This window comes from Equus asinus, chromosome 1 (assembly GCF_041296235.1).
Source record: "Equus asinus isolate D_3611 breed Donkey chromosome 1, EquAss-T2T_v2, whole genome shotgun sequence".
Taxonomy (NCBI): Eukaryota; Metazoa; Chordata; class Mammalia; order Perissodactyla; family Equidae; genus Equus; species Equus asinus.
The window spans coordinates 144004804-144029900 of NC_091790.1; the positions used below are offsets into that span (position 1 = coordinate 144004804).

At 38.4% G+C, this 25097-nt stretch overlaps 1 long non-coding RNA gene across 1 annotated transcript in view; it reads left to right on the forward strand.

Annotated features, from left to right (window-relative positions):
- The first annotated feature begins 250 nt into the window (after window positions 1-250).
- LOC123288018 (uncharacterized) overlaps window positions 251-25097 on the forward strand; it is an 80501-nt gene continuing 55654 nt past the window's right edge. Inside the window, exon 1 of the long non-coding RNA XR_006531500.2 lies at window positions 251-501. This is a non-coding gene — a long non-coding RNA (uncharacterized lncRNA). The remainder of the gene's footprint in view (window positions 502-25097) is intronic.

The following is a 25097-nucleotide window of genomic DNA, read 5'->3' on the forward strand; positions in this document are numbered from 1 at the left end:
AATCAAATCCCACATTATTTCTTTGTTTGTCAAATAAAGCAAAGACAACATTAATGTGAGTTTATGGGTGCTCATTTACATTTTAGTTTCCTTCTTGGCTTTCAACTCGTGGCCTGCTTTGTCCTCAGTTATTCTGCTTTGTCCTCAAAAATGAATGGAGACGTTTCTCACAATTTAATTTGCATTTGGGATAACATCCAATGCTTTTGTGAAAAAAGTGGCCTGATGACAATTTTACTGGTTTGGTTTTACTTTTGAAAGAGAAAAATAGCAAGTTTCCATCTCTCTTTAATTTTTCTTTTTACGGGTGAGAATGCTAAATGACAGCACTGTGGACCAAGTTCAGCTTTTCACATTGAGAAAACTGACTAATGGACCATCTGATAAAAATACTGCTACCATTTGAGCATTGCAATACCTTCTGTCTTCCAAAAGACATCGAAACGACTATGAAACTTGGAAACCGGGAACTAAAGGAACATTTGTCATTTTGTTCAACAGGTAAGTTAACCCCAAATTTTTAAATATTTTTGAAAAACTGTGCTGAGAAAGGCAAGTATCCATCAGAATCTAAAAGGCAGAATTGAAAATGGAGTCAGAGTTTACAAACAGCTGTAGCCACAATCTAAGGTATTTACAGATTTGAGGTTTGTGAAAGACCTCGTTCTTCTTCTCATATCCCCATGATAATCACTATCATGATTGTTTTCAATATTTTTTATTATCAATTCTGACTAGTAATAATAAAAAGTAATAATTCTTGATATCTGTCTTACACCTGGTACATTTTAATGCACCCTTAAATACATGCTTTCATTTAATTCTCACATCAAACCTATGCAATAGATATATGCCCATTTTACTGACAAATGGGCTGGGTCTTGAAGAAGTTAAGAAACTTTGCCTCTGACCACACAGCTAGTAGTTGGCAGAGCTGATATTTGAACTATGGTCAACTTGATTTAGAGTCTTAGCTTAACAATTACATATATCAATATAATATATATCTTATTTTAAAGAAGAAGAGTTGCCTGAAATTTGAAATCTATAGGGTCTGGTTTGAATTTTCCTTAATTTGATAACATACCTATTTTTGGCTTGATTTGTTGAGTTTCATTGTACCTGCCTAGATGTTAATATTTGAAGAATCAAGAGAATTATATAAATGAGATGCACAGGTTGAATGTGCAAGTGGAAAATCCTATTTGCTTTTCATAGAGGTTTTGGCAAACATTTTAAGGAAAAATAATCTGAGAATCTCCATGACAAACAAAGGCGAGGTATTGCATTTAACTCTTAGAGTGAAAGTGCCCATTTCTATACATGGAGTCCTATGTTAGCATTTGAAGTGTGTGTCTCAGGGGGACGTACAGGGCTCCCTTGTCCACTGCTTAGAGATATCATATGGAGTGTTTGGAAGAGCACAGATCATTTTGTGTCCTTCTCCAATATCTTGCCATTCTCAGAGATGCCAAATTGCCCTCTAGAAAGTATAGAAAGTATATACCAGTTTTCTCTTTCCAGTAGGGTATAAGACAATTCCAAAAACAATCACCTAAAATAAATCTATATATATGATTCAGACTTTTACTATTTGTTTTAAAGTTGTGATCAAATGTCTGTGGTTCTAGGGAAGTAATCTAAAAAGACTAGGATCTACAGAGATCACTGTTCCAATTACGCAAAAGGACTCTGACACACGTTTATAGGTATACATTAATTTTATTAGGCTGCGTAGTTATTAGGCATAAATGTAAAACAGTTCACATAAATAATTCTAATGCTTCTTTTACTACCAAATCAAGATTCCTCAGCCTATGAAATCAATTTTCCAGCACATATTTTTAAAGTTGTCAGTGTTGATGGTTTCTTTGCATATCACAGTACTAGTTAACAATCTCTGACCACCTAGAACTCTTGTGTATTTCAGATACTGGAGTTCAGCTTCCGAGTGAGAATTTCTTTTCCCTAACAATGAAGTTCTCTGTGGTTTGCCACTGAGAATTCCAACTCTACCAACTCTTTACTTCCCTAACTCTGGGCTCCTAGATCTCAAAATTTCTGAAGTGATATGCATATTCCTTGCCTTAGCATCAGCACCACCTGAAGTATTTTATAAAAATACGTATACTCAAATTCTCTCCTAAACTACAGAATTAGAATCTCTGTGCATGAGGGAAATACTTAAACCAGTTTTCAGATATGTCTGATGCAGACTAGAGTTCCCAAATCAGCTGTACTGAGTTGGAGGTCTTGAGAGTGCAGGCAAATTACATCACGGACCTAAGATTTTTGAATGTGTGATGAAGATATTGTAGGAAGAAAGAGCATGCTCAGACCAACGAGGAAAATAGTGAGAAAATCTCAGCATTTAGCCTTTTCTGAATCTCACTTTCTCAAATTTATAATGAAGAAATACGAGGGCTGTTTGAGTATTATATGTATAGTGGAAATAAAGCACTTGGTGTAGAGTGTTACACCACAGTAAGTGCTCATTAATTGTTGCCTTGTGATATCCATTCATTTGTTCAACTAATTTTTAAGTGCCTACAGTGGTCAAGCCCTATGCTAAATACTGAGACTACAAAGATGATCAAAAGCAGACATGGCTTCCCCTCAAGGGGCATACAGAGCATTGGTAAAGACAGATAATAATCAAATATATATAAAAACGAATATAAGACAACAACTGAGACAAACATTACCAAGGGGAGAGAGACGGTGTTAAGGGAGTAAGAGAGAATTTGACCTAATCAGACTACGGAAACAAAATATATTTCTCACAGAAATCCAAAGGAAGAGTCAAAGGGTTGGAGAATTGGAGGATTTTAGGCAAAAGGATCAGCATGTGCTTTACAACTCTGTGGTTATTATAAATGCCTATGTTCAGTGATTTTGCCTCATGAGTCATTAGACCTATCACCCTTTTATGGATGAGAAAACTGAGGCTTAGAGAAGTTAATGCACGTGGGCAAAGTGATGCATGATTTATCAAGTGATGGGTTTACAATTAGAAATGCATTTGTTTTTGTTTGAAGCTTATGATCTTTCTTTTTCATTTGGACTTTAGTATATTTCAAAGGGCAAAAGACAGTAACACCTTCTCACTTTTTGCTTACGGAAGGGTGCTGGAAATCAAGCTTTAAGTCTATAAAGTAAGAAGGAAGGAGGAAAAGGGAAAGAAAAGAGGAGTATAAAAATACACAGCATCACAATTTTGCTGTGGGTTGAGAACCACTGGTGTGAATCCCTTTGTGGTAGAAATGGCAAGTAAAAGCCTCTGGAATTTCCATTCTCTCCCCAAAGAGTAAATCAAAATCAACTCTGTATCTCTCGAGGAATTTTAGATGTTAATGCCACTACTGTAGGCTTGAAAGTGAAGATTGATGATTCTAATCACATCCCTAGTTAGATTAACACACAAGACAGATGTATCTCGGAGGATGATGGTGGCTTATTATAAACTTAATCATGTGGTGAATTCAATTACAGCTGCTTTTCTTGATGAAGTCTCCTTAGTTGAGAAAATTACTACAGCCCATTGAATCTGTTGTGTGGCTATTAAACTGATGAATATTCTCCCCCTTTGTCCAGTAAATAAAAAATAACAGAAGCCGTTTGTTCTTACCTGGAAGGGAAAACAGTACACTCTTACTGTTTTGCCTCTGGGTCTGATCAATTGTCCAGCTTTGTGCTACAATTTTGTCTAAAAGAAATGTGACTATATCACTGTCCCACTGAATGTCATGTTAGTTCACCACGTTTATTACATCCTGATAGTATGAGGAGAAAAGGAAGTAGAAGAAACCCTGGAAGCCTTGGTAAGACATCATGCCAAGTGCCAGAAGAAGAGGATAAGAATCTTGATAATATAGCATCCTGTCAACTCTTTTTGAAGTATGTGGGGAATATCAAGATTTTTTCTTCAAAGTGAGAAACAAGTCATTATTCATTGAGATGTACCACTAAGAAAGCGATACAATTCTTTGAAATTTTTTTTGTAGGTATGCTTTAGAGGTAATGCATTTTACATCTGCATGTGTTCTATGACCCTGAAGATATCCAGAGCAAGAGAAGTGCTCTCTAACTGGTCCAGGAAAGCTGTTGTGCCACTCTACTTAACGATCTAGCAGATATTGTGATGATAACTTTTCTGGGGCAGATTGGAAAGTTGAGTGAAAATAAGTCAAGCTCTAAGAGGAGAATCCATAGCAGAGAGGAAGCAAAATAATTCCCTTTGGGCAAAAAACTGTACTCGTATTAAGAAGCAGCTCTTATTTGTAACTAGTTCAGTAGAGACCCAAGGACCAGGGGATGAAATGACCTGAGTTGCCTCTCATAAATTGGTACTATCATACCTGCCTAGCACTAAGTTAGGGGGTGCCCTGCAGCACTCCATCATCAAATGCAATGTCAAACCAGCAGATCCTGAAGGCACAGGAAAGTTGCCTGAGTAGGTAGTTCAAGCCTTTAGCCTGCCTACCTCTTCTCACTGCTAACCCTTTGTGAACCCACATTCATGGCTACGTGGAGAGTTTGTTATCACCTGTTTATTGAGGAGAAGATTCAAGTCAGAATTACGGATGGTGCTGCATGATATATAGTGCTCCTGAAGGACAGTGCAAAGGAAAATTCTCTAGGTGGGCTTAATTTCAAAGCTATCATATTGTCCTCTTTGGCAGAAGAAAAGGCTTGTGATAAAGAACTGTGTGACTCGTGGGTATTGATTAAGATTGTTAGATAATTAGAGTCTTGGAAACAGAATAATTCAAGGATTGGTGGTGACAAGAAGGTCTAAGGAAAGGCAAACATTTTTTGGATTTCCCAGAGTGGCCCCAGAGTGAGAGAATATTTGAGTCTTATGTGAATTCTCATCAAAAGCACCCTATGGAAAGGACAAGATGACCATTCTATGGATGTCAATCAATCTCATTCTCCAGTCACTCCAGTGCTTGTTTATTGAATTAGTTCATTCAACCAGTCAACAAATATTTACCAAATCCCTACATGTTCTGTACACTGTTTCAGGAATAACACTGTTTAGCATAACATAAATAACAAACAAAAAAGCCCTTGCTCTTATGGAACTCATAAATTCTTACAGTAGGAAGAGAAGTATCAATTAAAATTATACATACCGTGATAGTTGCTAAGAAGAAAAAACTGAAGAAGCATCAGTATATGGAGAGTAATGAAGTGATATTTTAGATATTGTTTGGGAAACTTCACACTAATAAGGGGTAAGTGCATTACAGAGAGTTTGTAATAAATGGCAGGAATATGCTTGGTTTGTTCAAGAAACATCAGAGGCCTATTTGACAGCAAGATAGGAGAGAAGTGGAGAAGGCAGAGGCCCGATAATGTAGGGTCTTGTAAACCATGATAAAGACTTTGGATTTAATTCCAAGGTGAGAAGACACTAGAGGGTTTCAGTTAGAAGAGTAACATGCTATGACTTATGGTTTAAAAGGGTCGTTTGGGGGCTGGGCCAGTGGTGTAGTGGTTAAGTTTGCATACTCTGCTTTGGCGGCCCAGGGTTCACGAGTCCATATCCCAGGAGCAGACCAACACACGGCTCATGAAGCCATGTGGAGGTGGCGTCCCACATACAAAAAGAGGAAGATTGACACAGATGTTAGTTTTGGGCCAATCTTCCTCACCAAAATTAAAAATAAATAAATAAATAAATAAATAAAAGGATCATTTAGAATGCTGTGTGAGAAATAGATTATAGGAGGTAAGGGGAAAGAAGGAAACAGGTTAGGAAACTATTCAATTGTTTGGGAAAAGGGATAATCGATTAGAATAGGATGGTTGTGGGCAATGTGGTAAGAAGTGCATGGATTCCGAATATTCTTTGAAAGTAGAGCAGACAGAATTTGCTAATGGATTTGATGTGGGTATGAGTAAAAATAAGGTATCAAGAATGACTCCAAAGTTTTCAATCTGAGCAACAGAGTGATAAAGTTGACATTTACTGAGATGAGGAGGATGTTATGGGGAACATAGTGTAGGATAAGAAGAAAAAAATTTTGGACATATTATTTTTGAGATTCCTAGTAAATAACTACATGGAGATATTGTAGGTAGTTATATGGGTGTGGAATTTAGAGAGGAGGTCTGAACATATAAATATGGGAATTCCTAGCATATAAAGGAAATTTGAAGCTAAGAGATTAGGTGACATCATCGCTAAAGGGAGTGTAGATAGGGAAATAATGTCTATGGATAGGGCCCTGGGGAACTGCAGTGATTAGAAGTTGGGAGATGAGAAGGATTTAGCAAAGAGGAGAAGTGAAGTAGAAAGAAAATGGAGAAAGTTGGGTTCCAGGGGCCAAAATAAGCAAAGTTTCAAGGAGGAGAGTTGAGGAGGTTGAGCAGAATGTGGACTGATTACTGACCATTGGATTTGTGCAAATGTAAGCTTTTAGTTTTCTTAAAAAGAGCTATTTAGGGGCTGGCCCCGTGGCCGAGTGGTTAAGTTCGCGCGCTCCGCTGCAGGCGGCCCAGTGTTTCGTTGGTTCGAATCCTGGGCGCGGACATGGCACTGCTCATCGAACCACGCTGAGGCAGCGTCCCACATGCCACAACTAGAAGGACCCACAACGAAGAATACACAACTATGTACCGGGGGGCTTTGGGGAGAAAAAGGAAAAAATAAAATCTTAAAAAAAAAAAAAAAAAAAAAGAGCTATTTAAGCCCAGTGGTGAGTATGAATGCCAGACTGGATCAGGTTCAAGAGTGCATTGGAGATAAGAAAGCGAAAATAGTTAACACTAAAAGCTCCTTTGAAGAGAATAAATAGGCTAATGAAGAAAGTGATTATGATGTAAGGGATGGACCTAAGCACGAGCCCAACAACATGTATTTTCCTTACTAGAAATAGGAATCTGGATACCATCATTGTTTAGTGGTCATCTGCAATTGGAAAGTCCAACACTGGGCCCTTGATTTAGTGCTAACTCTAGAGAGACCTGTCCTCTACTTTGTAGCAGTTTGACTTTATTAGATTCCTTTCATCTTGGAGGAGGCAGCAATTTGCCGTCCTCCTGGGTTCAGATTGATTTTCCTCCTGTATTATGCTCTTGCCAGAACAAACTCTACTCAAAAAACTGCTGAATGCAGTTTACATTACAGTATCCTATACCACATTGTTTCTTCCTAAGGAACTCATGTTAGAGTGAAAGAAGCAAGGAGATGGGATGCTGTTCATGAGATTCACTGATGTTATGTACCTGATCACCTAGAAGCAGCTGGTGTTTTATAAACAGTAGGATACCCTATTGAAAACTCATGCCAGGGACCAGCCTGGCGGCACAGTTGTTAAGTTCGGACGTTCTGCTTCGGTGGCCTGGGGTTCTCCGGTTCGGATCCCGGGTGTGGACATGGCACCACTTGGCAAGTCATGCTGTGGCAGGCATCCCACATATAAAGTAGAGGAAGATGGGCATGGATGTTAGCTCAGGGCCAGTCTTCCTCAGCAAAAAGAGAAGAATTGGCAGCAGATGTTAGCTCAGGGCTAATCTTCCTCAAAAAAAAAAAAAGAAGAAGAAGAAGAACTCATGCCAGATAGGAGAAAGTCTTTTCTTATAGAATGTAACATATGTCTGAATCAACTACTGACATATGTTGCTGTTTCTTACATGACTGAAATTCACGGATTCAGGAACAAAACCATGGTTGCCCTAACTATTTTAACTGACTTGCAAAATCTTTCCTTTTCTTCTCTAAGATGCCAGTTTCTGACTTTAGCTTAAGTAGGAAATGCTTCTAGAAACACACCAATTGTTTGTTTAATTGAAAGTAGAGACCTGCCCATTTCATGCTTCTCAGGTCACTAGGAGGACAGGAAAAAAAGGGGTTACAATATTTGGTTAGCGTAATTGATTCTGACAGGAAGTGGAAAGAGGGTTGCTGCTGTTCAGAGGGGGAATTCTATGGGATATGCCTATTATGACCAATGCCATTGGTAAAATGCAAGTCATGAACCACATAATGACGTTTTCTTCAGGGATAGACTGCGTATATGTCAGCGGTCCCATAAGATTATAACGGAGCTAAAAAGTTCCTGTGGCATAATGATGTCATAGTGATCATAATGTCTAGTGCAACGCATTACTCACATGTTTGTGGTGAGGCTGGTGTAAACAAACCTACTGTGCTGCTGGTTGTATACGAGTATAGCACATACAATCATGTACAGTACGTAATACTTGATAATGATAATGAACGATTATGTTACTAGTTTCCGTATTTGCTATACTATACTTTTTATCATTATTCTAGAGTGTACTCTGTATGACAAAGTTTACTGTAAAACGGTATGCTGTGTTATGCTGGCAGCAGCCTCATATATCTTGTGTTTACATCTCTTGGTTGTATTATTTTCTCTTGTGCCTGATTTGATCTTGTGTTGTTTTGTTCATCATGGCCCCTAAGTGTACAAATCCACTGCTGACGTTGCCAGTAAGAGGCCACGTCAAGTGATTGACCTGGAAACAAAATTAAAAGTGATTAAGGACGACGAAGGTGGAAAATCAGTGCCAGTTAGTGCTCACCAGCCAGGCACTTCCCATTCCACAATAGCTACAATCTTCTTTGAAGAACAGGAACAGAGTAACAGAAGCTGTTAAAGGATCTACTTCATCGAAGGCAACAAAACTAACAAAAATTGGAAGGGCCTATATCAGACATGGAGAAACTTCTAATCCCTGGGTTGAAGACCAGACACAGAAGCATATTCCTCTCAGCACCATGATGATCATGACAAGGCAAAAAGTTTGTTTGTGATGTTGAAAGAAAAGACTGGATCTGCCTTACAATGCTGAATTTATTGCTGGCTGTGGGTGGTTTAAACAATTCAAGAATTGTTATTCACCACATAATGTGAAAGTAGGTGGTGAGTCTGTGAGTGCTGATGTGAAGGCAGCTGAAGAATTTTTGGAAACTGTAGATACACGGATTGTGGAGGAAAATTACTTACCAGAGCAAATATTCAATATGGATGAAAACTGCCTGTTCTGGAAACGGTTGCCTGAAAGAACTTTCATCCTTAAGGAGGCCAGGTCAATGCCAGGTTTCAAGGCTTTTAAGGACAGGATAACGGTCTTGCCTGGGGGCAATCTTGCAGGCTTCTAATTGAAATCCTTTGTGATCTGGCACAGTGAGCACTCTAGGGCCTGCAAACACACACTGCCAGTGTACTACAGGAGCAATAAAAAGTCAGGGATGACGCAGCTCCTCTTCTAAGATGCCCTTCTGAATTGCTATGCCAGAGAAATGAAGTGCTGTTTGGAGAATAACATATCTTTCAAGATTTTGTTTAGTTTTGATAATGCTTCTGGACATCCTCCTTTTATTGGTGATCTTCATCCCAATTTTAAAGCAGTATTTCTCCCTCCAAATATCACCTCTTTTATTCAATCAATGGATCAAGGAGTTATAGCAGCTTATAAGGAATACTACCTGAGAAGGACCTTTGCCCAGGCTATTGGTGCTACTGAGGAAGACATTAATGCAATTCTGGAAAGATTACAACATCTATGACTGAATCAAGAATCTTGATTGGACTTGGTGTGACGTTACCAAGGAGTGTAGGAATGGCATCTGGAAGAAGACACTCCTGAGGTTCATCCATGACTTCAAAGATTTGCCAAAGATGAGGAGGTTGTGAAAATCAACAAGGCTGTGGTTGAGATGGCAAACAACTTTAACCTGGGTGTGGATGAGGACAATACTGAGTGGCTCCTAGACGTGGTTCCTGATGTATTGATTAAAGAAGAGTTGTTAGGACTGGAAGAGGAATGCATAGCTGAAGAAGAGGCAAAGAACAGGAAACTGTAGGAGAAGAAAAAGAAGAAGCACCCCCAAGAAAATTCATAGTAAAGCGTTTGGGAGAAGCTTTTACAGACTTCAACAAGCTTCTTAAAAAGCATGAAAACATAGGTCCCAACACCAAAAGGTTTTTATTAGTAGAGAGGAATGTTCGTGGTGCATTATCTGCTTACAAGCAAATCTATGATGAAAAAAGAAACAAACCAAGCAAACCACCATGGGCATACTTCTGAAAAGAGTGACACCTCCTCAGGAAGAGCCTCAGGCAGGTCCTTCAGGAAGTATTCTAGAAGAAGACACTGCTATGATAGGAGACGACAGCTCCGTGTGTTATTGCCCCTGAACACCTTCCAGCGGGACAAGTTGTGGGAATGGAAGACAGTGATATTGATGTTCCTGACCCTGTGTAGGCCTAGGTTAATGTGTATGGTTGTGTCTTTTCTTAACAAAAAATTTTAAAATAAAAAATTTAAAAAATAGAGAAAAGCTTATAGAATAAGAATGCAAATAAGGTAAATATTTTTGTACAGCTGTACAATGTGTTTGTGTTTTAAGCTGTGTTATTACAAAAGAGTCAAAAAGTTAAAAAAATTAAAAAGTTTGTGAAGTAAAATAGTTACAATAAGCCAAGGCTAACTTATCGAAGAAAGAAAAATATTTTTTATAAATTTAGTGTAGCCTAAGGGTACAGTGTTTATAAAGTCTGCAGTGCTGTCCAGTAGTGTCCTAGGCCTCCACATTCACTCACCACTCACTCACTGATTCACCCCGTCCTGCAAGCTCCATTCGTAGTAAGTTCCCTAAACAAGCGTACCATTTTTTATCTTTTATACTGTGCCTTTTCTATGTTTAGATACATAAATACTCACCATTGTGTTACAGTTTTCTATATATTCAGCACAGTAATACGCTGTGCATGTTTGTAGCCTGGGAGCAATAGGCTATACCATACAGCCTAGATGTGTAGGAGGCTATATCATCTAGGTTTGTATAAGTACACTCTGTGGTGTTCACACAACGACGAAATTGCCTAATAACGCGTTTCTCAGAACGTTTTCCCATCTTTAAGCAATGCGTGACTGTACAGGATTAGAACAACTCCATGTGGGCAGAACCATAAGATCCCTCTGGAATAAAGATTTGGATTATCCCACTAGGTAAATCACAAAGTGAAAATCATTTTCTCTTAGGTATATTTTGATTTAAAATCTTAATTCTAAAGCACTATGGATGGCCTAAATCTGTTGGAAACAACACATTTTGTTGGAAACAACACATTTTCTATTGCTTAAGAGATAAGGGAGGGTGTTAATTATTTTTAAAATTACAATTTAGGGAGTAATGACACTTTCCAAAGAGAAAACCATTTGCTAATGGAGAATGAAACTTAGGGTTTTCTGAAATGTCACTAAGAGTACATCACAAAGCAAGAGAGGAAATTAGTAAAATTTGACTTATGATTTAATATTCTATGTTGAGGTTAGTCAGTGAAATATCTGATTTGTTAAGCTGAAGCAGACCGATCAACATTTTTAGCCTGATTAAATTTCTTTCAGACATGGAGACACAGTCTTCAATGAGATCTCAAAATCAAAGGATGCACTTTCTCTATGCTTTAATTTGCCATAATTAAAATAAGGGCAAAGCTTCATCTTCCTTATTTATCATACCTACAAATATGTGCATTAATTCAAATTTTGCAATGGAAAGAAAACGGCAGTTTTGTGACATGGAATATCTAACTTGAAATTGGTCACCTATATTTTTTCTTTAAATAAGATGAGGTATGAACTCATCAGCAGAAAGTAATTGTCCTCTTTTCAAATTTCACATTAGACATCTTTCATAAGCTTGTCTGCAACACTTTCAGTGAAGGAAATGTTGCATCTTTTCAATTGCGGTTGGAAGGATTAGAACAGGGATGACTGGATGAATGTATCCCACCAAGGCACGGTGGAACCTTTGATTTTCCCACCTAATTTCACTGCCTCTTAAGAGAACTTCACTGTACCAATTATATAGACAATTTAGAAATTGATTAAATGATTTAGAAAGAATAGAAAGTATGCTTTGGAATGTTTAATTTTCTTATTGAAAGGTTTAGGGAGATTAGATAGCGAGGTGAAAGGAAGGTGGAGATGAGGTGGAGTGACAGAATATTGGGAAGTGACATCTGTAGAGTGCTTCCTGTTAGTGAGTTGTGCTAGCCTTCTATTATAAATGTTCTCATTTAATCTTATGAGTCCTCTGCGAGAGTATGGCTATTCTCAATAGCAGTGAGGAAATGGAGACTAACAAAGATGAAAAAATTTGCCCAACTTACACAGTGAGTAAGTTATAATGATAGAAGTTAAACTTAGCTCTCTGGCTAGAATAATCAAAGGGAAAGAAGGATGATGAAAGAGATGTGAATTTCAAGCACTTTGCTGGATCTTATAGAGCTGATAAATGGTCCAAGTAATCATTCTTGGTGCATTAATTAGGTGAAGGTGAGCACCCAACCAATGCAAAGATCCTGCTAAGTAAGGAACTGTATAATGCTGAATGATTAATTCCCTAAACCAGATAAATGAAGTTTACTGATTGCATGTGTGTGTGTGCGTGAATGTAGTGTGTGCTTAGAAGGACTGAGTGTTAAGATGACATGTTCATTTGACACATGAGATCTCAACAATAGGGCTTTTGGGAAATTTAAGTCCTCAGCTTTGAATTTGAAAGGAAGAAATTACTTGACAAGTATGGTTCTGCAGAGATACCTTTTCTATGGAAAAAATGGACATTCAAAAGTTAGCTTTATTTCACCATACTGGTATAAAAAGATGAAAAATATAATGAACTTAAAAAGTACCCTAGAAATTTCTATTTATACAGTTGTATGTGTTGAAAAGTATCTGAGCAGTCCATGAAAAGAAACCCATTTAATTGTCCTAAACTCACTTTTTTTTAGTCTATTTGATCAAAGAACCCATTTAACATGGAGCATACGTAAGCATTTTGAGGAAAACCATGTCAAGGGAGCACAATTTGAGGGATACTCTCTAAGCCAATGGATTTTTTCGAATTCTTTAAGAACTTCCGATTAGTTATATAAAGCTGTGTTCATATAGGAAACTAGGTACTTAATATAACAATCAGAAAGGGAGTCAAGATGCCATCTCTCTCCTGTACGGATAACAGAGTTTAGGATATATCAGTGTATCTTGCAGTCTCTTTTTTTCTCTATTTTTCCCTCCCCCTGCCTGACTTCTGCCTCTTTTGTTTCAGCTGGTGATCAATACATGAGAAGAAAAAAAATTTCTAGTGTACGCGTCTACATGAAAAGATGAATTTTGTGAATCTTATGTTTGGTAACTGATTTCTCTGTCCTGTTTCTATAATCTCTGAGCCTAGATTCTGGACAGTGGGCAAGACACTAAGGAGCAGTGGGGAATTCATGTGTACTAGGGTAACAGGCAACTGAATTTCTTCCCATGAACTCAGGGGGAACCTTCTGTTTGGGATACTGGAGGACGTACGTGGAGGCTACAGAATATGGTACCAAACAGCTAAACAGCATGGGGGAGCTCAGAAGAACACACAGTGTGATTGATACCCACAACCTAGTTGAGCAAAATATACAGAGCGTATTTTTCTTAGGCAAAAGTTTGCAGAGTGCAATGGCAGAAATTAGTAGCTGATAAAGACTATATTTGAACTTTTCAGACCAAGAGCCTAAAGGTTTTTGAAATGTGTATTAAAATTTTTAAAAAACCTTTTAATGAAAGGACTTTCTAGTTTAGAGGTTATGAGTGATAATGATAAACCAGAAACAATGGAGAAGTTTAGTTCATTCATTTGCTCTACAAATATTTATTAAGCATTAATTATGTTGCTGGCGTGGTGCTGGTTGTTGGCCTGATCTCTGCCCTCAACAAGCTTACAGGCTACAAGGTAGAATGGAATAGCCTAGATAGGCTAGGGACGTTTCCTTTAGTCATTCATTGCTGAAGGAACTGGAAGTTCAAATTAGATGGATGCTGTATGTTAACTGTAGACTGTTGTGTGTATTTATTTCATACTTAGATTGACAGGTAAATGAAGCCCTCACACACAGTGTAGTGGGTTAGGAGGGCAGAGATTAAGAGTGCAGACTCTGTCCTCAGAATGTCCAAGTTCAAATCTTAGGTCTACTACTTAATAGCTGTGTGGCCTTGGGCAAGTTATTTAACCTCTCGGTCCCTCAGTTATCTCAGTCAAATGGGGAAAGTATTAGGACCTACCTTAAAAGACTGTTCTAAGGATTAAATGAACTAGGACCTATCAAATGTCAGAAAGGTACCTGGGACATAGAAATTGTGCAACAAATGTTCAAACATAGTTTGAACTTATCATATTAGGTAGTGAATAGTCCAGTTACTTTCATTCTTTATTGTCATTTTAAGAACTTTGTTTAAAGATCTTTCTAGGTTCTATCATAGATAAATATCTGGACAGAACAGAACTTAACTGAAACTTATAGTAAGATTCTCTTTGAACTAAATAAACCAACAAAATAGCCCTCCTTACTAAATCCCGCCTTGTCTGTGCTTATTCTTACACAAATTGACATATTTCCTACAAGAGCATGATTGCTTGAGGGCAAAAGTCCCATCTCAGGATCCATGTCCCTTCTTCTGACTCTACCACTGAGTGGCTGCGTGACTTCATCTCTCTGGGTCTTCATTCTACATCTGTAAAATGACAGGATCTTATAAGATAATCTCCAAATTCACTTAAGGCTCTAATATTCTACAGAGTAGTGTCTGTCATTAGGGCTGTTAATAATGTTCTCATTCTTCTTCTGGGCACTCTCAAAGTCAATAACTTGCTTGGCCAATAAAATGTGAGTGGAAGTGACGTGTGTGTTTTTCAGGCAGAAGCCTTTGTAAACCAGGGCACAAGTTGCCACAACCTTTCCCAGGTCTTGAGTATCGTGGAAGTGAGGGTTGATGTGGTGCTTTGTCAGCCCAGCTGGTCCTTGCTGGCCACATAATGTGAGCTAGAAATAAATCTTTGCTGTTTTAAGCCATTGATATTTCAGGGCTATTTATTCCACGGTATTAACTAACATGCCCTGACTGGTATGTGTGGTATAACCCAGTGCAGAGGCAACATGTATAACATGATGGCCACAATATGTAGTGCATAGTAAGTGCTTAAAATTGTTTTATGGTTATCATGATTTGTTATCTGACCTGAAGAATTGATAATGAATATCAAGGGGCTCAAATTGCTTGTACAATGAATTATTGGGTAATATTTTCAGCCTAATTTTTGGTTGAATTCAAGCACATATGGTCTCCCTCTCTCTGTGCAAGACCGGTCAGTCAGTTGGTATCAGGGTCTGCGTCTGTGTAGCGAAAAATGTGTGAGAACTAGAATGCCTACTCTCTTGGTCTGCCGAAAATTGTCACGATCAGTTCAGCTCAGTTAAAAAGCCATTGATTGAGCACACATTATTTGCCAAGGATTATATTAAGTGACTATTAGAATAACCTTCGGGTGTTAAGAAACTAATTCTCAGGAAGCCTGGATGAGGTACATTATTTTTGGACTCAGAAGAAAAATATGTGCAGCGGTTGGTATTTCCCTTTACCATGGCACTGTTAGTCACTGGGTGTGGCTATACTCCAGAAGCCTAGGGTCAAGGACTGGAGCGAGAGCAGAGAGAGGTGGGCAGTGACATCTGGGATAAGTTGTTGAGCCTTGGCAGCTATTGAGGAGGCTGGGACTGATAGCTTGGCTGAGGTTAGGGATGAAGTGGGCAGGATAAACTTTCTTGATATTCAAGTTTTAGGCATTGTTGACGGGGAGAAGGGAAAAAACTTGTAGAATATGTATTTTATAAACCCGTTATTTTAGTCACTTTTTATACTTTAACTATGAGTTTTAGAATAAGGGGCTTGGAAACATCAGAAAAACATCATAATACAATGCTTTTTTTCCTGGCATTCGTCATCTCTTTTGAAAGTCATGATAACTCATTTCTAGAAGCTGATAAGTCCTAAAAAAAATAAAAAGTTTAAATTGCAATTGATTATACTGACCTAGGAATCTCCTAATATTTAATTCTTGCATGAAAATGTAGCTTTCAAGATGACTCCTGCTGGCTTATAATATGCTTATCAAAAAAAAAAAACCCACTTATCAGGCACAGAGCCTTGATGTGGATATTTGAATATTATGAAAATGAATTCATGAGCCAAGTCTGTCTGTCAGATGTTTTTAATTTAAATGTTCTGATGGGTGATGAGACTCAGCATGAGGGCATCCAAAATTGTCTGGTAAAATTTTTAAAAATCAGGGAAAGAGGCTAGGAAAATTCTTCACGTTTAGTTCATAATCATGTGCCTATTTTGAATTTAAAGTTGGAGGTCAAGAAAGGTTTTGATTTTCCAAAATTGGACTTTACTTAAAAATCAAGTACTATTCCATTGACTTTTTTTTTTTTTAACAGAAGTTATATATTTTACTATAGATCACCTGTGGAATGCTAGAGAGGTCAATTCAGTAATTATATAGACATTTTTACCTGAGCTCCTAGGGTGAACACTACAAATTTCTCTTTCTAAAGAAATACTGGTAGCTTGAGGCCATTCTAATGTTAGGCTATTTTAAAATGTGTTTGTTTGTTTTTCCAAATGAATGTTGTAGTTTTATGTAGCACAATGTTCCGGTGCACGACCTTCTACTTGATAGCAATACTCCACTGTAGCTCCTGCACAGGGTCATTACACAAATTTATTGCTAATGCCAGAGTGGCCTGTAGCTGTTTGGAAGTCCACAGCCATATGGTTGCTAACTCTGGCCCATCCTGCCTCAGTTCAAGGCTTAGAGAAGCTCTGTGTTGCTGCATTCCTAATTCCTGCAGTCCAACTGTACTGTCATCATGGCAGTGGCATCCTTAACACTATCAAGTAGCATATAAGAGAAGTAAATAATTTGTTGGCGATAGCAAGGATGATAATGACGTAGGTTCTTTGCAAATTAGACAGTGCCAGTATGCAGCACAGATTCGAAATCAGATTTGGAAATAGGTTCTTATGGATTCTTTCACTTTGTCTGGATCTTTCCCTAGCATTCTGAGTTTAGCCTTATTCTTCACTTTAAGCCAACACCCAATTTCTCAAGAAGACTTCCTTCCTTGTCTATAGTCTTTCCTAAAAATTTTTTATAACCTATTCCCCTTTACATTTTTTGTTTTGCCTCTCAAAATATCTTGAAGTATCATTCAATGAGAATTTTTTATGGAGCTGTCACTATGTACACAGCTAAGCATTGAACGAAAGGTAGAATCAACTAGGTATTTGATTTACATGTTAAAAATATTGGAAACATTTAAATAGTAAGGGAGCATCGGCAACTGTGAAGGGTCTGAGATTTTACCATACTTATAAGCTTATAAGTTGGCCTATCGCAGTTAGTTTCATGGATGCTGGCAGAAGACAAGAGACAATTAGGTCAAAGAACAAGGACTTCATTACTTTCAGAACAGCAAGTCACATGAGCATTAGCATATTTGAGTCATTCCCCTTGCCTCTAGGTCCCAAGGAAATGACAGAGATGGGCCAGATGAGTGTTTGTATATTCACTGAGTTTTATGACAGGAGAGAAAGCCTAAGCTTAGGAAACGTGAATGTCTCATAATAGGCAGTAAGCATACCTGCACTTTGCTCCTGGGGGAGACACTATCTCTATCTTCCCATGCTTTTTGCTGCACAATCTTCCTTGAAAAGATAGTCCAGAACAAAGAGCAGTCAGTGTCTCCGCTTATAAGATATGCAGAAATGCAAAGATCTATGGAGAATTGCCTCCCAACAGGCAGCATGTCTCAAATGTGTCACATAAGCAGTACTTGCTAGAGAAATTCAGATAAGGGGGCAATGAACTTGATCTTCAATACCAAATTCACACTACTCTAGGTAGTTCAGAAAGGTTTTACAGAGAAAGTTAACATTAAGAAATCTTTGAAAGATGGGTAATATTTGGAGGGGAAAGGAAAGTGTGCCAGCCCTGGTGGTCTAGTGGTTAATATTTGGCACTCTCACCCCTGTGGCCTGGGTTCCTTTCCCTGTCTCGGAACCACAGCACCAATCTGTCAGTTGTCATACTGTGGCAGCTGCGTGTTGCTGAGGCTGAATGCTATGCCACCAGTATTTCAAACATTTGCAGGGTCACCTATGGTGGACAGGTTTCAGTAGAGCTTCCAGACTAAGATAGATTAGGAAGGAGTACCTGGCCACATACTTCTGGAAACATTGGCTATGAAAACCCTATGAATAGCAGTGGAGCATTGTCTCCACTATACAGTGCCAGAATATATAGTGCCAGATATATAGTGCCAGAAAGTGAGAGGTGAGAGGATGGTGCAAAAAAAATAGACTGAGCAGGGTTCTGCTCTGCTGTACATGAGGTTAGTAGGAGTCTGAATCGACTTCATGCATTAACAACATCAAAAGGAAGGGGCAATGGTATTTCTTTTGAGGAACACAGTAGGAGGTGAGAAGCACTCCAGGCTGATGTGTTAGAAGGATGCATTAATCCAGCCTTATCGCTTGTTAACCATCTGCATCCATTCTGATTGGTCAGTGTCCATGCTGTACTGATTGTTTAGAATTTTGAATAGTAGCGAGCATAACATTTGTATGGTTTGGGAGTAGTATGGTCTCGCTGTTGCAGTTGGTTATCCTTTAATTAGGCTTGCCAGATAAAGTCCTCTATTTTTATTTGCTACATCTGGCAACCCCATCTTCAATACAGTAAGGCTAGGTCTCTACAGTGCAGGAGCTCAAATCCAAGCTGGCATTTACTCTTGTAGGTAAAGGGAGACCATTAAAGGTGCTTGGGCAAAGATTTATATAAAAAAGGTGTGTTTTAGGAGAATAAAAATGATAATGGTATGCTGGGGTAGATGATGCATCAGATCTTCCTGATTACCTAGATAATTCTAATATCCCTAGTTTGGAGCAGGTGTGGAGAAAATGTATCCTAAGTCTAGGAGATACATGATTTAAGTTGAATTTCATGAAGACAGAGAATAGATTCCATGGGTATGGCATAGATAACATGTAGGGGAGCTATATCTCAAAGGATGGTTATGACACGTGTGACCTGTAATTGTTTTATGAGTGTCAATGCGGAATGGGTCACTAGGAATCCAGCCAAGTGGTAGAAAGGAACAGAGACAGCTGATGCCCTTTCCTTGTCTGGTCTGCCCTGAGTTGAAGCAGTCAGAGGCAGGAAAATGTTTACCAGAGAGGCCAGTAAGGGATATGAAGTCAATGCGTTGTTGAATTTCTGTTAGGATATGAGTCCAAAAAATGGGGTAAAAAGGAGTTTTCACACATCAGGATGTAGGTTTGGATGAGCTTTCATTTACATAAGGGTAGTGGGTTTTGGTGCCAGGAGTACAGATGAGGAGAAGCAGGATGAATAAAGCAGTGAGTCAGAAATTGGGCAGGGAGAATATATTAACAGGTAGGAGTTGGCGACAGGCGTGATGAGACGCCAGGATGAGGTAATTTACAGAGCCAGAGCCTAGAACAGGAATGCTGAGGGGATGGAGGAGCACAAGGCAGCGAGGCAGGGGTGGCTCTAATATTTTAAAAAGAAAGTTGACGGGACTTCACTAAAATGAAATTGTTTTCTCTGGATTTCAGTGAGGGCCTTGCAGATGGTGTTTAGGCCTTTTGTTGTCACCATTTGGAGAAAGCGTATGATCCTTTGCGGTAAGTAGAAGATAAAACAAATAATACTGCAATTTTGTTTTTTTCCAAAAGGTGAACAAAATAAATCTGCTGACACATCAGATTTGGTTCATTTTTCATTTGACATAGAAAACAGGTGCTATAAAATGTGCTAACAACTAATAGTGGGAGAATTCTAGTATAATCTCTAAAAGTTATGATCATAAGAAGAGAAAAGGATACAAATGTAGAATCTTTGGTTGAAGCACTGAGAAAATTGATACCATGTTTCAAAACGAGGTAAAAATCATGATGCAAAAGTTTGCAAGGAAGTATTTGCTTTAACTTTAAAGCAAGATTGAATTCTGAGTATTATACAGGAATAAACAATCTGGTTACTGTCCTGCACCTGTATTGTGAGACTTGACCGAAGAACTTTTTATTACCTGAGAGGTACCAGAGAATGTCAAGGGGACGGCCTTCATTTTCATCGGGTCACCAGGAAAGATCTAGCCGATAGGGGCTACTTGAAAAGATAGTCAGAGACAGAAATAACTTTCTTTTTACTATATTTTGTAAATCATGATTGTTGAATGTAGTGATTACACAAAGTTAACACGGCAGTCTGAAAGGTAGAATCTGTGAAAGAGAATTGGTAGGGTTCTGGAAGTTTGATGGACAAAACGTATGGGATAAGAGTAACATTTGCAGAGTCAAGCATATCTTAAAAATATGATTTAAGTAGGCAAAATGGAAAGCAGGGTTTCCCAAGCACTCCAGTACTTTCCAATCCTATCAATGAGTGAAGCTTAATTTTTATAGAGAAAATTAATAAAATCGGTTATCTCATCTTGTATGACATATTGGAATTCAGGGTTCAAAATATGCTGGTTTGAACTCAAGAATATGTTAATCAAAATGAAAAATATGAGAAATATCACTGGCCAACACTTACTCCAATCATATAAGGTATAAAAGTAAGGCAAAACTTTCTTTTTCTCTTTGCATGATACCCAGCAAGGACATCTACCCAATATAAGATGTGGAGAACACTTTAAAATAAGTCATCAGACTGGAAAATACATTCCAATTATTTATTTTCTTCTTGAAAATGTTCTGTATTTCCATTTTTTTCTAAAATCCAAATGTATTACTTTTAAAATAAACATTAAAATGTTCTTTTCTCACACGAGGAATCAGATGGTTTGTGGGGAAGTGGTTATATTGCCTGACCCGGTAGCTGTGAATTACTGAGGCAACAACTAGTCACAAAGAGGAAACACTCTCTTGGGAGGGTCAGCGCTTTCTGTCTGAAGTACCTCGTCTGGCTTATAGAGAAAGGGAGGGCAGGAAAATTTCTCTGGTATGGACCCCCTTTCTCCTGTATGTCTTGATGGGCTGTGACAAATAACACCGTTCTCTAGCCAAAGGGAAAGAAGGAGAGGGCCAGCAAGAGGGACAGCAAGCTGGGGAAATCGGAAAACTAGGCTAAGTCACAGCAGTTTGCCCGGACAGGTTGCAAGCACACCACCCACCACGTAGCACTGCATGGCGGTAGTGAAATCTTCAGAGCGGAACCCCAGCATCGTGCCCGGAATGTAGAAGCTTTTTCAGTTGGAGCCCAAACTCAGAGCATCTGTCACTAAGTCACTTATAATTAATTCTGCCTTTAAATTAGCAGCTGTCTTAGGACATTCTGCTGGTGGGTGGGCTGGGGAGGAAGATACATTTAGAGTGTATTGGATTTGAGCATGTCATTTTTAGGGTGACTACAGTATCCAAAATTATGCTCATCTGAGGGCTCTTCATGTCTGTAGCAGTGATAGTGATCTGTTTTTGACATCTCTAATGTTTTCTTGGCAGAGTAGAGAGACAGCTTTTTCAGTCCAGGATTTAGCCCATCAAATTCTTTAATTCCTCTTTCCTTTTCTCCTGGAGTTTGTAGTCACATAATTTGAAGAAAATTTGATTTGATTTAGAAAAATCATTGTCTAGCCATTCTGCCAATTCCAGAGGTAATGGATGTGTATTTCCTTTCCCCCACATCACCACTGGATCTACCAAGGAGCAGAGACAGCAGGACATTGCTTAATTCAGGGGTTCTCAGTTGCAGAGTGGAAGAGTCTGGTGGTCCTGGTGAGAGCAGGCCACTTTCGCAAGTCTTCAGAGTGGAGAGGTGATGCTGACTCTCCTCATGGCCTTTTGCTTCTGACTGTCTCCCCCGTCGCCTGATACAAATGATTTCTAATATTGTGTTCAGATATAACTTGGTGGATTAATATTTGGTGACTTGAGTCTCACACTTGAGTATATCCCATTTTGTTTGTTCTTTAGGACATTATCTGAAGCTTGAGCTCAAGGACTACCTCGTTTATCTGCTCACAATAAATAAAGAGCTATTTTGTGAATTCTCCAGAACATAATAATCATAGGAGCTAGTGTATATTGAGCTTTTATTATTAGCCACCACTTTGCTAAACACAATCACAGCAGGCAGCCTCTAAGATGACTCCCAAAGATCCCACCTCCGGGAATTCGTGCCTTGTGTAATACCTCCCCAAGAGTGGGCTGGATTTAGTGATTATGACATGATAAATCTTTGCCATTTTCAGCCATTAAGTATTGGGATAATTTGTTACACAGCAATCAATAACTAAAGAAACTTGAGATATACTATTTCATCTTTATAACAATCCAGTGAAGTAGGTATTATTATTACTATTATGAAGAAAGACTTTGAGAGGTTAAATATTGTGTCTAAAGTAATACAGCCTGGGTGCAATGGGGATTTAAACTTAGATCTGCCCAACTCCAAAGTCAGTTCTTAGAACTGTTAAGCTATTCTGTCTCAAGTGACAGAAGTTTTTTATTTATTTATTTTTTTGGTGAGGAAGATTGACCTGGAGCTAACACCTGTTGCCAATTTTCCTCTTTTTGCTTGAGGAAAATTGTCAGTGAGCTAACATCTGTGCCAGTCTTCCTCTATTTTGTGTATGGGACGCCACCACAGCATGGCTTGGTGAGCGGTGCATAGGTCTGCACTGGGATCGAAACCAGCAAACCCTGGGCTGCCAAGGTGGAGCACATGAACTTAACCACTGTGCCACCAGGCCGCCCCAAACATTAATGGGTAAATAAAACTTAAGCTTTTCCCATTCATCAGAATGTTTATGTCACTGAAATCTTCTCTTCCTTTCAGAAATTTGAGTGGACATTGTTCTAAACGTTGATTCCATTGTAGCTCAGGAGGGATGACAGTGTTCCTGTGGGCTCCCATGGCATTACTCCCACTCCCTGGCCCTCTGGTTCCCTCTCTGCCTCCTCCCAAGTCTGCACTCCCACGGCTGCCCTCCCTGTTGCTGGCAGACCCCTGGGAAACTTGGCAGTTTTCTCTCCCCGCTCGTATGCTGCTACCCTCTTGGGAGTCAGCCTCACTTTGCTTTTGACCATCTGTAGATCTCAGAATTCTGGAGATACCCTTTCTCTCTCTTTTTGAGTTATAAATATAATCAAACTCATCTTGATGATGGCGTTAGAGTGAGATGTTCCAGAGAGGTATTACCATGCTTTGGGTCATACTTTCCCTACATCAAGGGCATCAGATTGTTGCTTTTATAATAGTTTTCCTGCTTTCATGTATTTTTTTTATTCTCCTTCATCTTGAACCACTTTCTTTACAGCCTGGGATGGATTGCATGATTTGTATGCAAAGTAAAAATAGGCCATGTAAGGGCTCAGGGTCACTTTCTAGTGTGTGTGCTCGTGGCCATTTTTTTCCAGTGCAGGTTCACAGCTTTGTTTTGAATTACTAGGACTGCCAAAAGTTAATTTCTACCTAAGTGGGGTATTACTCTATTTTTTCATTTCATTTCATATTATTTGCAAAAGGGGACGCATTCTTTCTCATTTTATTCCTGAACAACTCCAACAACCTTCTAACTATTCTCTCTGCCAACCTTCCATTCCTCCCCAGTCCAGCCTGTGTATGGATACCTGAGGAGCGTTTCCAAAACCCCACTGAAATCATGGTGTAACCTGATGATGGTCTCCAGCGTATCTTCATGAAATAATCTGAGGACTCTTCCTGGGCTTAAATATTGATTGCTTAAGTAAATGAAAATGAAATGTTTAGAGTGAGGACTTGGCTAGTTAAAGTTGAGCTTTGTCTGTTAAAAATTATCGAATAGGTTTATGGTGACTATACCACTGATCCTTATTTATATTAAATTGTCTTCAAGTGTGGAAATGAGTAGGAAAAAAAAGCATGATTTCTAATTGAATAGTAACTTCTATTTAAAATGAAAGTCATTTAAATGCAAATACCTTTAATTAATATATTACGTTGCTTGAGGTATATTAGTAGCAATAGAAGTAACACTGATGGTGGTGATAGTAGGTAGCCTGATGGAACACCTACGGAGGGCCACTGATTGTGACAAGGCCTTTATACACATTGTCTCTTTTAATCCTCAAAAATTTCTATGATGTAAATACTAATACCATCCTACAATTTAGTCTTATCTTAATTTCACAAATTAGCTGACTGCTTTTTTTTCCAAATCCTAACTATCAGTCTTGTTTTTATCAGTCAATAAAAATTTCATGTTTCTTGCTCTTCTCTTATAGGCATGTGCAATGCAGCAGTTTAGGGAAATTAAGTATCTTCTATGATGAAATATTATACTTCTCTAAATCAAGATTTACTATAGCTGTTTGAAGCTTCCGCCTGGGGGGATTTTCTGTCATACAAGTCAAAGAACTTCCATTTGTTCTGCCAGGTTAGCTTTTCTCTCTACTTTGCTGGATAAAATGAAAAGACGTGACAAAAGGAGACATTAATATCCACAAATCCATCTCTACAGAAGTGAAAATCGGTAGCTTTTCTGACTCTTTTGGCAAAGGGCTCCTTTTAGGAGAAGCAATTATAAACAACACTAACAGCTGTGGCTCTAGTAGTGCTAGTCCATTTGTCTAGGAACCCTTCTTATGAACTTTTATTTTTCCAAGTGAATCAAGATAGAATAAAGTTCTTGGTGTCTCTATTATAGTTGTGGTGTAAAGGTGGGTTAGGAAGAAAAAAAACGTGAGTTTCTTGCCTGTTAAAATATACCATAAAGAATCATCAAGCATCACTTGTTATAAGGCTATTGAAGTTCCCAAATCTCTATTATTTCCAAACTTGTTTGATTTAGAACAATGACCTTGGGAGGTAATTTTAGAAAACAAACAACAGAAAGCTAAGTAAACCCCAAACTGTTAAAAATGATTAATTTTGAGTATGTGATCAAACAAAAAACAATCCTCCCAATTGCATCCTCCCCAAAACAAGTCCCTCTTATAACTTCTTGTGCGATCATGTGGTTGAAATAATTGAGAGAAAACTCAACAATAATCGTGGTTAAATATATAAATATATTAAAGGAATCAACAAATTCAGCACCAGTCAATACACTATTAGTTCTCTCACTTTTTATGTTTGGGTGCACAATATAAAAGTCATAGAGAATAAGAATGGAGTCTTTGAGAACTGAAGATTACATTTTTAAAAACTCAAGATG